This window comes from Trichogramma pretiosum, unplaced genomic scaffold (genome assembly GCF_000599845.2).
Source record: "Trichogramma pretiosum strain Unisexual culture from Peru unplaced genomic scaffold, Tpre_2.0 scaffold4, whole genome shotgun sequence".
NCBI lineage: Eukaryota > Metazoa > Arthropoda > Insecta > Hymenoptera > Trichogrammatidae > Trichogramma > Trichogramma pretiosum.
In genome coordinates, this window is record NW_019641688.1 from 3,429,583 (window position 1) to 3,446,217 (window position 16,635).

General features: G+C 39.5%; 1 protein-coding gene across 9 annotated transcripts in view; it reads right to left on the reverse strand.

Moving 5' to 3' along the window:
• The window catches only part of LOC106650567, a 101,827-nt gene that overhangs the window by 18,344 nt on the left and 66,848 nt on the right, over nucleotides 1-16,635 (reverse strand). For 8 of the 9 annotated variants that reach the window (XM_023461716.1, XM_014368654.2, XM_023461718.1 and 5 more), the window contains one exon: nucleotides 5,297-5,378. The exons of the other annotated variant lie outside the window; for it this stretch is intronic. The gene's annotated coding sequence lies outside the window, so the exon portion shown is untranslated. The remainder of the gene's footprint in view (nucleotides 1-5,296; nucleotides 5,379-16,635) is intronic. 9 annotated transcript variants of the gene reach the window in all.

Below are 16,635 nucleotides of genomic sequence, written 5' to 3' on the forward strand. Positions count from 1 at the left end.
TTCATACGAGCACGCGTTTATCTCGCAGAGTAAACAATTTCTGCGGCGATACACTTTATTATACGTATGTCTAGAGGGGAACAACAATAACGCGTTAAACCGGTGTTGCAGCAGCTCAGCAGCCTTGATCTTGATGTCTGGTAATATGCGCATATCTAGAACACTAACTCGCGAATATGTACGTGCGTGTATTTCTATATAAAAAATATATATAGGCAGATATACAACGATAATTACGAGGCACGCACGCGGAAGTGAGCGCCGAGTATATATATGTACGCACGTGTGCGCTATATATGCGAGCTGCGGTTCTACGATGGGCGATTCAACTTCGAAGATAAAGGAAAAGACTGAATATATACGTGTTTGTTGTATTACGCGCGCAGATCCGATTTTTGATCGATAAGGAAAGAATACACATACGCGCGGCAAGAAACTGGACTAATGCAAACGAGAAAAGCTGCCTCGGACCGCAAGGATGTGCGTCTTTTTTGCCCACGGCTTTATGAACTAGGCGTTAATATAATTAAGATCTTTGACACGAACGTGCAAATATGTATCTACGCATAGCGCAAATTTTGCTACATTCGCGCACGGTCAGAATATGATCGCGACAAAACCCCACGCCTAAACTTGTGTATGTATAAAAGTAGATGTATACGCAAACATCCTTCCGAGACGTGAGCGGAATGACTGAAACAGCACTCGAGCACACGTATAATGTATGTTATTGCAGAAACGAGAGAGAGAGAGAGAGAAAGACGAATACACACGCACGCGTATACGTGTGGAGCGAGACGAGTTTGCGTGCATGTTTGCTTCGTTTTCTCCATCTACTTTAGCGCAGCGTGACTAGTGCGTGGCTAGGTCACGGCCACAGGGCGATGGCCTCTCTTTCTCTTTCTCTCTCTCTCTCTCTCTCTCTTACTGGTTCTGCTGTACTATATTATGCTCGCCTCAATACGATATACACATTCAAAAAGATATCGCATACACCCAAGCTTTTTGATCACTTTTTTCTTTTGCAGCAAAATTTGTTTAGACGAATGAATTGGCTGATTCATTTTTGTCAATGAAAGATTTTACACTCGAATGAATACGATGTTGGCTAAATGACTCGATCGAGCATAGCAGAAAAAACAAGAGAGAGAGAGAGAGAGAGAGAGAGAGAGAGTGAGAATACTAAACGGGCCCATTCCGGTCGATCGATCTTAAATTCGAAGCCAATAAAAAGAGAATACAATTTTTTTTGGTTGAAAGAATCGGCTCGCTTCTTGGCGATATACATACGAATGGTAATGCACTTCGATCAAATGCTCAGATATTTTAATGGTCGCTTGGTGAATAATTGCGAAATCGATGGCTTATGTGCGCCCATGCGTACGTAGCGAGGATTACTTTTCCTACATTTTCTTCGGCTCGAGTCAAAATAAAACTAAACTTAAATCGACGGATATGTCTGCGCATGATTGGAATAACAACTTTCATTTCCGTACAGTGTTGTTGCTATAATAGATATAATCACATTTTGAAAAAATTTAGTTTTCACCCTGAAAAAGTTGCAAAAATATATTTTATACGTACGCGTGTATCGACAATTAGAGACATTTATTGGACGTTTTTTGTATAACAAGAATAAAAACCAATATTTTCAGGAAAGACGTCAAGTATCTATCAAAATTTTACTTGTTTGACCACACCTTCTTGTTACTATAACCCCCCCAAAAGCAGTCACAGGCGTAAAAGTAAAAAAAAGTGTTATTTTTGAAGATAGAAACTGAATTTTTTAAATTGTACCATATAGTATGTACGGAGGCGGCCACACGCGAGCGCGATACGGTAGCTGCGCCGGAGTTAAACACATTTCTCTCTCATCTGATCCCGTCACGGCAAAACTTCTTTTTTTCTTTGCTGACCATGGCACCTGCTGTACTTCAAGTGGCATCAGGTCCTGTGTATATACATTCGCTAGCTAAAGATTTTTTGCTTCGCAGACTTGCATTTCCTGTTCACGAATACTGTGATAAGTTAAACAACAGCCGGCAGCAAGGATGTTATTATTAACGCCTCGTAAAAATTATTTGTCAAGAAAAAAACTTTATTGCGAATTGTGCATGGGGTTTTTGCCAACGCACGTTTAAAAAGCTACTGTCACAGTGAACTAAAAGATTAATTTCCCAAATTCAGTATGTAATTTAAAACGCGAAGCTAGATATATGTATTTATTTTCCTTTCGTTTCTGTAGCTTTAATTATTATACAACCTTGCAGATTAACATTTATGGCACGCTTTTCGGAAAACGAGGCCTAAATATGAACTTGGCACACTGCTACAAAATTGAGTATGTACTCGTACCTTAGGGAAAGCTACGCTGTAAGTGTTACTTACGGCACTTGTATCATATTACGCCAATAAGATTCGTAGCATAAAGCAACTTAGAAATGCAAAACAGAGTCACACGTTAAAGAACTCGGAAGCAGAGAAAACAAGGAAAGAGATAAGCAACTCAACAACGTGTGAAGCAGCAACTCTTACGTACGGTCAATAATCTCTTTTGCATCTTTGAGTTGCTCTACTACTCAAACGGCAAAAAGAAAAAAACAGTTCCTCTCTCACTCTCGGCCTTTGCCGCTGCAGCAGTAGCTTTAGGAGCTGCCATTATGCATCACAATCTGAATCTCGCGCGAGCAAGCAGCGATGTATAGGTGGCGAGGCTCTCTCGAACTAATTATCCACTCGGCGAAACGACTGCTGCTGCTGCTGCTGCAGTGCAAGGCGGTGGCGGCAGCGACGACGGCATCAGCATCGGTGAAGTCGTTTTATACACAACTTGTTGTGATAATTAGTATGGCGGCGCGATCCTTTGATTTTTGTTCGCGCGACACTGCAGCGCGCGCGCGAGCACAGGCACGATGATTTATATTTTTTTCGCTCAACGTTTTTTGGGCTTTTAACTTTGTGGTATTCGTTTTGGCCTGACGCGCTTGAGAATATATACGTTATACATCGCGCGTGCGGGCATGAACATCCTAGAAGATGGCAATCGAAAGATATAGCGATAATTTTGAATCGTAGATTTTTCGTGGTCGACGTTGGGAAATAAATTTAATTGCATTATGCAACGGCAAAAGCCTGCCACAATTGACACGTATCGTAGAAGAATACGTAAGAGATTTGAATAAATCGAGTCGAGTAAGGCAAATATATATAATGCCCTTATAATGACTCATCCTCATTACGAGCACGTAACAGAGCCAGTAAATGTGCACGCTATAATTTAAATCAATTCGATTTCAATTTATAGTTTATGCTCGGCGCTACGGCTTCTGCATATGAATCGAAAGAAAGCATTCAGCCAAATAGAGAAGCAAAAGCGAAACTACAATTTGTGTACCAAGGATCAGAAGATAAAAATCGATATAAATTACTATGAATATCTGTGTGTGGTTAGCCGATGAAAGCTGCAGATAAATATGTATAAAGGCCGTAATATGCAAACACAACAAGTCTCGAAGGAGTGCGCGGGGTGCACATTATATACATATTTGAACAATGCGCTTTTACTTTGTCCGCGCGTAATGCACATAATGTTGCGTAAAATTGATTTAGCACACGAGATTTCACTAAAAGTCCGATGCTCGTTCGACTTATTTTCAAGAGTCGAATCTCTTTCGAGTTTATATTGCACGAGGAAGTATACCGCGCGGAAAATTTTCACGAAAATACGACAGCGAGAAATTCTCGGTGCGCACATAGTTGAAAATGGATTATTTATGCAGAGCTCGATCGAAAGTATATTCCGCGTGGCGCTTCGACAAAGGAACGATCCACGCACGCAGCAAGTGTCAAAATTAAACAGGAAACCATAATTTGAAAATCAACGCGTAACGAGAATAGAACGCGTCAAAAGTCAACAAAGCTTCTTCCGCTCGCGAGCGTGGAACTTGTAAACAGAGCGAACGTGTGTGCGTGCGCGCGCGGGCATAAAAAAGTGCATAACGAAAATAGCCCTCGCTCAACTTTTTCGCATTTCGCGTTATTCATTAATGTACTTGTGTGTGTGTGCGTGTGTGTGCTTGCAGCGTATACTTTCACGGAGAATGGCGGTATATAGACTAAGTAAAACTGCTGTTGTGGCAACACGTGCTTGCCATATGTCCGCACCTCGCAACGCAAAATTACAGGACGCGCCGAGAAGACATATTGTTGATGCGCGAAAGACCTTGACTCTTAATGACTGCAGGCCAACTCGAACGAGCGTATAGATGCGCCCCTAGCTGGAATAGCATTTCGAACTCGGAATTTCGTGCTCAAGTTCAGAGTATAACCAGTCGTGCGTGCTGTATTACAATGTGGGCGCGAACGCTGCAACGCTAACGTAATCGTATCGCAGGCGAGTGGAAACAACCCGTCCGTACATACCGCGCATCAGCCAAGATCCGCCAACGTATTGCGCTTTGATCTCTGGTCATCGCTAAAATATCGCCCTCGTGCTGCATCGGATGTGTAAGCGCGCGACGAAAATAAACGATGATTTCATTAATCCCGAGCGAAGAGACGTCGACAGAAAGCAAAGCTCGGCCTGTAGCTACCTACCTCTGCACTGCCCAGCTAATATCTAATAACAACGAAGTAACGAACGCGCGACGATGATAATAATCCACGCGAGCACAGCTTCCCTGCGAGTTGATGGCTTTATGCTCGCTAAGTCATGAATAATTGTCCCGTTAATACGTGTGCATTAAGAAAGTTATGGCATTCGAGAAGATTAAGTTATTCTTCTGCTACTGTGCAAGGATTACCATGCACTCTTCGTCGCCTAATATCTTTCGTGCGCATAAGGCTTCCGCGTTCCAGTGCAGCGCAATATACAGCAACGACGACAAACGACTCTATCGCCAGATGTTTGGCTCTTTCTCTCTTGCTCTCATCGAATCGGTATAATTGAAACATTGTGTTTACTATAATTTGCCCGACCGAAACGTGACATTATTGAGTAAAACATTTTCGATGTCGTGAGCGGTGAGAAATTGGCGAGCGCGCGCGCGACCTCCCGCGAATTTGACGATGAAAGAGAATTTGTCCCAAAACTATTCGACGGTATCGTGAGATAGTCTGCGACTCGAGTCTCTGCGTATGTTAGCTCGTAAATTTTTTAAGCTTGCACTGCTCGAATCCCTCGAGCTTGATATGGTGCGCCACTTGTGTTTTAATAATATTATACAATTTACTTCGGATACCGAATATATCATCGATGTACGCCAATCGAGTTTCGAAAAACTATGTGAAAACTTACCGTTCGCCCGTAAACAATATTTATTGCAATCCTTTATTTATCAATTATTATATCGAAATCGCTGCTGATTTGGCACTCTTACCTGAAACAGGACAAAAAGTCAAAATTATTATAGAGTGAAGCAAGTAATGAAAAATTACAGATATAAAATTTATACCAAGTATTGATGAATTAAATTTATAACTTTATAAATGTATATTTATATACAAATAAATATAAGTATAAATCAATAAGTATAATTTTTTGGCTATTTAAATTTTTTTTATTTTCCCCGCAAAAGGTGTTCATAGAAGATTGCGACCGTATTTATTGTTGTCCCAAATATCGAATACATTTTTTAAACTAGGTTTGGTAACATTTGTCAGTTCAACGACAAAAAGTTTATCAAGCCATTAATTAGAGAGAAGCAGTTCAATCGACCGAATCTATATTTCGTCTCCGTGGTATTGCATGCGTAGCTGCACTCGATGTATAATTGACACCGGTGGCAAAATTAATTGACATCTATAAGTTTCCCAGGATCTAAGACAGCACGTAAACAGCGGTACATTATTATTTTTCTCTTAGCTCCTTACAATCGCGCAAAAATTCCTGGTGTTTTCGAGTATTACCGACATAATGTCGAGTCGTGTCGTTGGCAACTCCCCTTCCAACAATCATTCCGATATAACATTTCGTAACAACAATAATAGCAGTCGCAGCAACTACCTTGAACAAATTATCCAAGTACGAATAGTTGTTCATTTCACAAGAAGCCAACTTTCCTCGACGAAACGCGGAATTGAATTCCGATGTATTAATTATGGATTTAGCTCTATGCATCGCTAGTATGCAACCGTGGTGACGTTTGTCATGCGTGCGATGGGCTTTTCGTTTTGGAAGCGACATAAATATTCTTCTGAGCAAGGCACTTTTTCCCCTTCGATCGTAACACCTTCAAAGACTAGCGATCAATCATTTTTTTTCCGCATTATAAAACCCAAGTTTTAGCATTTTCGAATATTTTAATTTAAATATAAGTATTTCATGGTTCACCAAACGGGTTAATTCAAACTAAATATTGATGACGCTCAATTCTTCATATTTTCAAAGACACACATACAACAAAAGCAAAACACCCGTTACAGAGTTGTGTTCATACCAAGTTTTCAAAACTAGCAATCGTGGACTCAAATTGCAGTGAAAACGGTTAAAATTCATCAATGCCAATTCGTATTCAAGTATATTTTTAAAATGCAAAATCTGTTCTGAAATCGGCTGTCTTTGAATTGTATGTAACGTGGCATACATCAAGCATTTACGAATCGTAAACTATGTCAATGTAGATTTTATTCACTGCAAAGTTGGTCATATTTTAAAGAACACGCGCACACGCAGTGAAGAATAAAAAAAATAACGAACCCAGGAAAAATGTAGGTCTGCAAGTATCCATTAGAATGGCATAAAAGTAAATAAGTCACTCAAATGATTGGGGCTTTTTTCGATTATCAAGTCTTTTTAATTACGAGAATACAAGAAGTACGCGAAACTTCAATTTTGAAAACTATGGTGGCATTTTTAAAGAAAAGTTTTCAACAACAATTTTCGATAATAAATTTGTCTGATTTAGTACGTAAATGTAAAACAATTGTTTCCTGAAAATTAAAATAATCTTTATACACGAATACAATATTTTAAAAAAATATAAATCAATACTATCAGAATTTGATCATTTAATAGATAATATTAATCACAGAGCTTCCTCTATGAGAAAGCAAAGAGCAAGAAATTCCACCAATTTTAATTGACAACTGTACATTTATCGGTCAGTTTTTTTATTCAATTTCTTAGAAAAGTAAACAATCATTTTAAAATTACTAAATTTTAACCCATTTAAAATAGGAATTCCAAGCATAAAAGTGAACCAAAATAATTGTGATCTATATCAAAGCCCAAGTAACAAAAAAACTAAATTTGAAATACGGAAAAACCTGACAAACCTGTATTAAGCGAAAGTTCACAATAACCCTTAATGTACAAACGCAGAGTGTAGAGCAGTTCATAAGCCATTACCAAGCTTGTATATATTTTGTTATTAAGAACACTTTTTCTTCGTATTTGTGACCAACATTCTTCAGCACTTGCAGTGTCACGTATTTACTTAGATACTTATATACACGAGCTACGTGCAGAAACGTGAGCAGACAATTAACTTTTATAATAATATAAAGTGGCGCGGAACATACGCGCGCCTTGCAAAGTTACAGCAGTTTCGAATTGCTCAATTTCTTGGCGGCGCAGGGCGTTAACCGCACTCGAGCTTATTGTACGTATAACTAATGATAGGATTATTATTATATCATTGGAGTGACACTTCTTTAAGCATAACGGTTAATTAAGAATATTTTCTAGGAAATCAAATTAATGACGAGAACAGAATAAAAGTACGTGAAAAAGGCAGTCAAACATATGCATATAGCAAGTTTTTATTTTCGTAAGCCGAGCGTTAAGCCAAGATGAAAATGATTGCATTTTTATGTTTTTTTACATGGAATTTTATGGAAAACAGTTGATAATTGTTTTTTTTCGTCATGATTGTTTTATTGACGACGAAAATTAATTATAAGTATACCCATTCGAAAGATTAAGAGATTGGAATAATTTTCTGTTTTTAATAATATTCTAACGATATCTATGAAGAATTTTCTGTATGAATTATTTTAAATATTTTTTTATATTTTTAATGTTTTTGAGACAAAAAATGATGGAAGTCTGCTTCGATGATGTCAATTTCACGCAAAGCTGTAGGAAATACTTCCATTTGACGATAAAATTTCCAGTGAATACGCAATAAGTGAATCGCACAGAAAAAAGTTTCTCAATCATATGTATTTTGCATCTGCGAAAAAAAAATTAACCAAATTGAAGGTTGCGGGACGAAGCTTGCATCGTACTGGTCTTTACATACCAATGTTAAAGGACGTATTTGTATTAGTTTATTACATAATCTATTATGGAAATAGTCGGCAAATGCATTGATAACGAGCTGTCTATGCAGAAGCTCAAAAATAATGAAATACACGAGCTAACTGAAAAGGTACGCACGACCGATGCAGCGTTGCAAAACAACGCTTTCTAAAAACCGGATGCACATTATACATACAAACCCACAGCAGCAGCGACTGGGAGACTGACGACTTCTCGCGAGTAATTAGAAATTTAGAAAACAAGATGAAAAATTTACTTTAATGCAGCTTACTGACAATATGGAATTTAGGCTAATTATTCGGCGTGGCTCTGCATCGAACAGGTGTTGATTATTTTTGAATTCAGGTGTAATATTTGAGATGCTTGTAAATATCCTTAATTGTGCTAAAATGTTCGCAATGGTAGCTTATCAGCCGAATATGTAGTGAAATACATTTATAAAGAATCGGTATTATTATAATAAAAGCACGCATTCATAAATAATGCCATGAAAGTACAGTCAGAAAAATGATGTCAAAAGACAATTTCTATTGATTTCTAAAATGCGAACAATTTTCTGTCGTGCTCTCACATATATGATAAGCTCGTCGAAAAAGAAGAACCCAGTCACATCTTAATCACGATCTGATTGCTCGAAATTGAGAATGTTCAACAGGGGAGAAAACGGCAAGAAAATATTTTTCACAGCGTAACGAGTTTTAAATTATATATATACTTTTGAAGATGTTATACTTTTGAAATTGTGCGGCAGCTCGCGACACGTGTGAGAGAGCAGACTGGCGTGTTCACGTGTGTATATATGACTTGTATATATGTAGCATAGCTCGCACGGAGAGAAAGGATAATTCAAAGGAAATAAATTGCAGCTGCAGAAGCAGCAACGGTGGCAGTCGCGCTGTTACCCGCGTATATTAAGCGTGTACTATATATATGTGTGTGTGTGTGTGTGTGTGTGTGTAGGCTTGTCACCAGGCCGCGAGAGATACACGAGAGCGAGAGAGAAAAGCGCCTAGGCTCTCGTACGTGGGAATTTCTTTCCTCTTACTTTCGTTCATCAAAGCGCGAGAGAGATACCACTCTGTTACGCTACGCGGATATTGTCTCCTTGTGAAGGAGCTAATGTAGTGCAGCGAAAAAACAAATGATTTTCTACTCCCAGAGACGCGCGGTACACGCAAGCTAATTAGATGCACCGAAACTCTTGCAAAAAAAGTCAGGATAATAATCAGTAAACGCATGGCTTTTCTAATTCTTCAATTATGACGGACGAGATGTATGCAGCATGCATAACCGACAAAAAAAGCAGCAGCTCGACAGGGAGTATGCATTTTGCGAAATACACAATAGAATTGCCACGTGTGTTTATACATGACCTATACCCTCGCTGATAGTTTTACGTAACCACACCTTTACCGGACTTTTTCGATATTTTCTGCATAAGGAGACTTTCACGTGTAACGTTGATTTGGCGTGCTAATGTAACACATGCCAAGCACACGTTTCGATGTTCAGGCGCTTATAGGCCAAGTTTTGGGTGACGATTTTTCGACGGATTAGCTTTCTCGTGCAGTCGAGGAATGCAGATGTTGATGTGCCGATTTAGAAGGACGATAAAGAAACAAAAACAAAGATGATTTTCTTTTTTGTTTAGATAAATGCAATGAGTATAACAATACGATGATAATCGCTCTTATAGTAATTCATAGTGTAAAAAAGTCAGTGTATTAATATTATACAGCAGATTGTTTCTCAAGGTGTTGAATTAATTGATACGTTGAAAATGTATTAAATTTGCGTTGAGAAAGTTATAAAGTCTAATCTTGTACGCGTGAACACGCAATAAACTACATCGAAAATTAATGCTCTTCCGAACGAAAAAGATCTACGCTAAAATTTTAAATACACTTTCACTTTCGCGCGCACGTTTGTCAGCTGTTTGAACTGCAAGTCCGACAAGGGTAATAACTATCAATAATAACGCGCTATACAAGTAAACTCGCTTGTTTCTCTTCTGCGAGGAAAAAATTTCGCATGTAAAATTATGCGCGGCTACCAACATTCACACCTACGTGTGTACATGCCGTTGACGTTAAAAAATGCCCCAACTTCGTAGCTCTGGAAGATTTTATATATATATATATGTGTGCATGGGCATTGAGAACAACGACCAAGTCGTGGATAGAGAACCAGGAAGAAAGAGAGAAAATTGGTATAACGAGTTGAAATTGTAGGATGCACATTTCTGTACTGGCTGCATTTCATTTTTATCTTCGAACAATTTTTCAAGGTCAATCTTAGATTTTACAACCAACTGCGGTACTGTATCTTGAAGTAGGAAGAAAAAAAAGAAAAAATACGCGAGGAGCACCGCACAAAAGGATAGTTTCGCGCGTCTGTGTATGTACAGGCATCGTATGCATAGCTATTCATAGCAATCAGCCATGCTTTGCCTCGCGCATAATTAAATGCTGCATTATTTTGCGGCTGCTTTCTCTCAGACTTTTCTATTCAACCTTTGACACCCCAGACTTGCCAGAAATCGAAAGAGATGGAAGAAAATTCTCCTTTGTATGCACATTTACACAAGTTTAAATGTTCATTTTTTTTCGCATGCTCTCCATCTTATACTGAATTAATCACTGCGGCATGTATCGCGTTACGATTTCTCTCTATTCTTCTTGAATCTTGAGCTCGAATCGGTAAATTTTTCGACATCTGAATGAGCGTAAAATAGATTAAAAACATGGTGTTAATTAGCGCTCAAGTCGCGCCTTTATTTTTTAAAACGAGGAGAAATGCGAGTGCCCAGATAACCAAATTACCATATAATGTAATTATGTAAACAAAAGCATTTTCACATACATTATGGCGGTTTTAACGAAGCTTTAATAATGCCCGAGGAAAGACAGAAAGCTCAGTCGGAAAATTTCAAGGAAAGAAATACCTCGAAACATCCTAGAGAAAACACGTAGGTATATGTATATAGAGGCCAGCTGCATGGTGCAGAACGAAACTCACATAGCAAGAGGGAGGTTGCTGATAAAATAAATCGTACGGAGCATTAGCGCGCACGAGGCGATCTTGGTACTTGTATAATACAAAGTGCAATATAAGTGCGCAATGGCTCTTTTTCTCCTCTTTTTCGTCTCGATAGTGGACGAGTAACAGCAGCGGCAGAAGCAGAAGCAGAAGCTGCTGCGTCTAAGAGAAAACGTAGAGCTTCGAATAAGTTCTGTCCTCTGTGTGCGCCCGCTGTTATATACGCGCCGTTTGTTATCTCGCTGAGATTGGACGATATTTTTTTTTTCGACGAGTGAGAGACTGCAGTTGATGCAAGGGGAAATAATTCATGAAAATTGCGCTTCGAGAAATTTATTATTATTATTATATATACACATGTATATATAAACGTATTCTGGATGTTGATATTTATAGCTGCACTAGAGACTTATCACGCAGCCAGGAGTGTATGCGCAGTATGTGCCGCTCCATGCGTGCGACTAGAGATTTACCATTGCGCGTTTATTGATAATTATGACAACGCGCGAGGCAAAAAATCCAACGCGTGTAATGCGTTGCGGCGTTGAAAAATCTGCAGGTGCTGCGCTATCTTCGTCGAGGTCAGTGCACCTTCCAACGAAAGATGACGCGCCATTGACCGCAACAATATATAAAGCCGCGTGTATTTTGTTCTCTAAACGCCACTTTTTTCATTGTTACCTTTCACTAGCTATATACATCCAATCTGCTTTCCTTCTTTTTTTATACATACCTTCGAGCTCGTTATCATCGTAATCGTGTTTCTCGATGATGACGGTGTTAATTGAGTGAAGCTAATCGATTGACCGAAACTCACTATAACAAGATCGAAAGGAAAATGGCAATAATCCCGAAGGAATTTCAAATCCAAGACCAATTACAAGAATTAAAAAAAAAAAAAAGAACAAGGATTGGTATATCTCTCATTCGCGTAATATACATTCATTTGGTTGCGTGTTCGCGATCAAAGCCGGAGCTCGCGCAATGTGTAAATGCGCGCAACACACGGCGTAAGCTCAAAATCATACGAAGCACATCCAATTATCCGAAAGTTCAAGATGTTTCTGCGAGATTATCCCATATATATGATGAGTGAATTAAGTATAACGATGCGATGACCCCGACGCGTTCTCGCCAATCGCTTCCATAGATCTCGCGTACTGCCGTTGCCGCCGCCGCTGCAGTTCTGCACCGCTGCCGGCGCGGTAAATACAATGAACTTGAAATTACGATAAAATAGAATGCGAGTCAATAAAACTATGCGCGCGCGCGCGAGCAAAGAGAGAAGCAATAGAAAATGTCCTCCGTATGTATTGCCTTCTGTGTGTGTGTATGTGCAGTGCAGCCATTCTTGCAGCAAGTTTATACGAGTTTTCTGAATGGCTTCGAGCGAGCTTCTGCGTGTATCATTGTTACTTTCATTGGAATTACGAGCTCGCGCACATGTGGCCACCGTATAAAAGATGGACATTATTATCCCTCGTGATTTATCAATTCCCGCTGTTATTTAAATCCAAATAAATATTTATTAACAATTATTTTTTTACACGCATAATGTACGCGGCCGGACAGAGAAAAGGATAAGCGTTTAAATTTATATTTCTCAAAGTGTTTCGTAAATCATTATTATACACACAAAAAGGTCACAATCTACTTATAAATATATTAAAGTCAAAGTGGCAAATAAATCCCGAGCTCGCAGCAAGTGCGCGCGTAAAGTCAATAATATAACTTCATCGAGAGCGGTTCATATAATCGAGCAAGTATATAATGTGAATTTGCGCGTAATGAAAAAACAGAAGATCGGTTGGATATAATTCTTTGGATATAATTTATCTATCATAGGAAAAATACTATACGCAACTAGGACGATTGTCAATTATACACTCGTGTCTTTGCAACCCTCGTTACGTTTGGACTGGAGGCAGTTTGAACCAAAACTTGTCTAGCTTTGAATCTAGAAATATGATAAAATATTTTGAAAGGATGTTTAAAAATAGGACAAATTTTTTTGACAAGACTTCTTGTGCTGCAATTGAATTGGAAAAGTATGAATAAAGTACAGTCGAAAAAAGCAGACCATTCCATTTTCCTCATACATACGCATTCATCTTTGAAAAGTATAAATAATTGCACTTGCGCATCCAAACGCACCCAATATTCTTTTCCAATCGAGCGCAACGAGTGCGCCTAGATGCATGAATAGTTCATCGATTCTCGCGGCAATGACACATATTTCGGAAAAAGTAACGCTCGCGTCTGCTGGCGTGCATTTTCATGGTGTTGCGCAATCGCATTGAATTCCCTCGCGCGGTTGAACAGTAAGTTCCAAGCTCATTTCCGTTTGAAAAAAGTCACGGCGCGGCGGTGCATCTAGCCGCCAAGACCCGCACGGATTTTTTTCTTTCTGTCCGCGCGCAATACCTTCGAGTCATTGCTGTAATAATAACATTGCTCGCGCGTCATCGTCCAAACTCATATTGTTTTCCGCGAATAGTGCAACTGTCATTCCTTGCGCGCGTCTACTACAGCGCAACGTATATCGTGCAGGGGGAAAATAGTACGCACATATTACACATTTGATTTTTGATGCACTGATGCACGCTATAAAAATACAATATTTCGCTACTTTGCTCGTTTTGTACTTATAAGCCCATAAATATAATGCAAGTATCGAAGGTGCCTCGCGCGCGCCTCTTTTAATTAAACGGATATGCGCTTCGAAATGTGCTGCGGCGGATAACCGCTTATACGGCAGGAACTCATCTTGATCTTCGCGCAGAGAGTTTCTATGCCTCGTAGACGAGTCCAGAAATGTTTTCCAATGGTCGCGACTTTGTATTTATTAGACGCGAACCGAATAACCGGGATTTCATCGATAAATTAATTTTTACGACATCGAGGCAGAGAAAGAGAAAACCCTCGCGATAAAATAGAAAATCTCGGATGAATAATACACAATCGTTGACTTTTTCATACATAGCCATGTGCGTCTAGTTCGTTAACGATGAGTTATATTCATAATTGCGTGCGCGTGTTTATACAATATTAATTCCGATTCCACGTCGAGAAAATCACCTCACGTGCGTCCGTACGAGCGTTTAGACATCTGAAAATAGATACCAGTATCGAAGGTCGAATCACAAGTTTATTTTTTTTTCTTCTTTCCCTGTATCGCATTTATAGATAATTATTATGAAGTCGCTCGGACGTTACTAACGAAGGTTTTGAGAGAATGAAAAAAACACCTCGTAGAATCTGATATATAGTATATTTTTGTAGAGAAAACAAGTTCGACGTCAGCGTTTGATTTAAAAAAAGAAAATGACATTTAAAAATAATATTCCAACGATCCCAAATAATGGCAGGTAAGGCTTGAGACTATAGTAATAAAAGAAGTATAAACATTTTACGCGGTTTTGTTTTTTTCAATCATTCATATCTCTTGTCTCGGTGCATACTGTAGTTTAATGAAAATGCAACATGACCTTCGACGAAATATTTCAATATGCATGTAAAGCAGCGCTACTGCAGAGAATCGTGCGTGCATGCGTGGGAATGAATTTATTGTTATTGCAATGTATACTTAAATAAGCAGCAATATAATATACGCACAAAATCGATTATTCCGCGAGCGAGATCTGCTGCAAGAAATTCCACATACCTGTGGTATTTAAACGAAAGACAGAGGTCTTGTATGCGCGCAAAAGAGAGAGAGAGACAGAGAGCATCGGCAAAAAATTCGGCATCGAGCCAGAGAAGGACGTTGAAGAGAAAAGAAATCTATCTGTAAGTACAGCTCTCATCGGAGAGAATTTCAAAATGGATTCCCTCTCGGTGCAGGCCGCGCTGCAGTCGAGTAGAGTCCAATGATCCGCGCGCCACGCCACAAAGAGAGGAGAAGATTCGAGGCTCTTTTAGATTTAGGATTGGGCGTTGGGGGATTATTAAGGTTCGAAACAAAACCGGATGGGCCGAGGCTTTCACCTGCAGCGATGAAAGGGTGCGCTCGCACGATTCGTATAATAGGGCCCGGTTCTCTGCGCCTTTCTTCCGAGGAGAAATTCTCCTGCCAACGTATTATACGTAAGTGTGTGTACGTATACGTGGGGGCATAGCTTCGGCGCTTTAATTTCAATGTTTTATGAGCTAAAAGTGAAGAAGCAAGTCTCGTTCAACGAAACCTCGTCAGTTATAAATAAGGATGGCGAGTTTATCGTAAAATAACATTCTCTATAGTTTGTTTATTAATTCGTAATTGATAATTTATGAATCGGTAATCGTATAGATGCATTTGAAAAAAAATGATGGTCGCTTGAGTCGTATTTTCAAACCATACACGGCTCGTTCGGGGCGAGAAATCCGCAAGGATTAATATTCTTTTAGTATCTTTCGAGGCGAAAAATTCATCGAACACAAAACAACAATCCAAGCACGCGAAAAGTCAAATTGTTCCCAAGACTCGTGTCATTTTTCGAGAAAAGCCATAAACTAATTCGTTCCTTTTTTTGTAACCCCGTTACCAAATGTATTTTTTTTTATCGTCTTACGCAAGCGGCGGCATAAATCCCAATAGCGACTGGTCCACGTTAGCGCGAAATATTATATTTATGAATAAGGCTGCGCGCGGCAGTGCGAAATTTGCAAGCGAGGCGCGATCGTTAAAAATAATATTCAACGTCGAGAGAGAAGAAGAGACAGAGGCCAGGGAGAGAGAGAGAGAAGAGCCGTCATCTTTTCATTTTCAACAATTAAACGCGCGCGTACGTATAATAATATACACGGCAGTACCACAACAAAGTTTGCAGCTATAGTTTAATTTTGTCTCGTAACCCGTCATCAGTGCGGAGACCTATAGCTCTGCTGCGCTCTGCTAGACATCATCGCTATACTCTCGCGCAAACGATAATTATGGCAACGTCGACAACGGCGGCGTGGATGCTGCTGCTACCGCAGTACCACACATGCACACGCGTACATACACTGTCGCGCGTGTTCGGCTTCCAAATCGGCCACATGCGTGTGCGTACGCGCGTATTTTTCCGCGCCTATCTGTCTGTATAGGTTGGACGACCAGCGAGAGAAGCAAAAGTATAAAAAAAAATCTATAATATCCCGTCTCCGTTACAACTGCAGTAGCAAAAGTATCTCTCTCTCTCTCTCTCTCTGTGCTCTCTGGCGCGTTCTGTCTCTTACCGCTAGTATTATATAGGCAACTATGTAACTGTAAATGTCATTATATCCTATAGCCAGAAGCAGCAGCAGTAGCAGCTATAGCTCGCCTTGCGGACGACGCAGTTTTTATCTATCTCTCTTTCTTATTCTCTCTCGGA